Here is a 353-nt window from a genome sequence, read left to right on the forward strand (position 1 = left end):
ACATTTTAAACGAGATATATGTATTTATAAATATAAAAATATAATTTTTAAAATTAATAAAATATATTAATAATTTAAATTATACCAAACTCTTAAAAATAAAACGTTTCAAATAATAGAAAAGATAGACGTCTTTAAATAATAGAAAAGATAAACCGTCCATTTTAAATAATAGAAAAGATAAACTGTCCATTTTAAATATAATTTTTGGACGGTCCACTATTAATTTAACTATCCACTATTAACACATTGCTTCTTCTATTCACTGACCTCTATCTACTGACAATTTTTTACTAGAATTTACACTAAATCAATTCAAATAATACTTCAAATTTTTTAATTTTTGATGTACT

This window comes from Arachis ipaensis, chromosome B03 (assembly GCF_000816755.2).
Source record: "Arachis ipaensis cultivar K30076 chromosome B03, Araip1.1, whole genome shotgun sequence".
In the NCBI taxonomy this organism is placed as follows: Eukaryota; Viridiplantae; Streptophyta; class Magnoliopsida; order Fabales; family Fabaceae; genus Arachis; species Arachis ipaensis.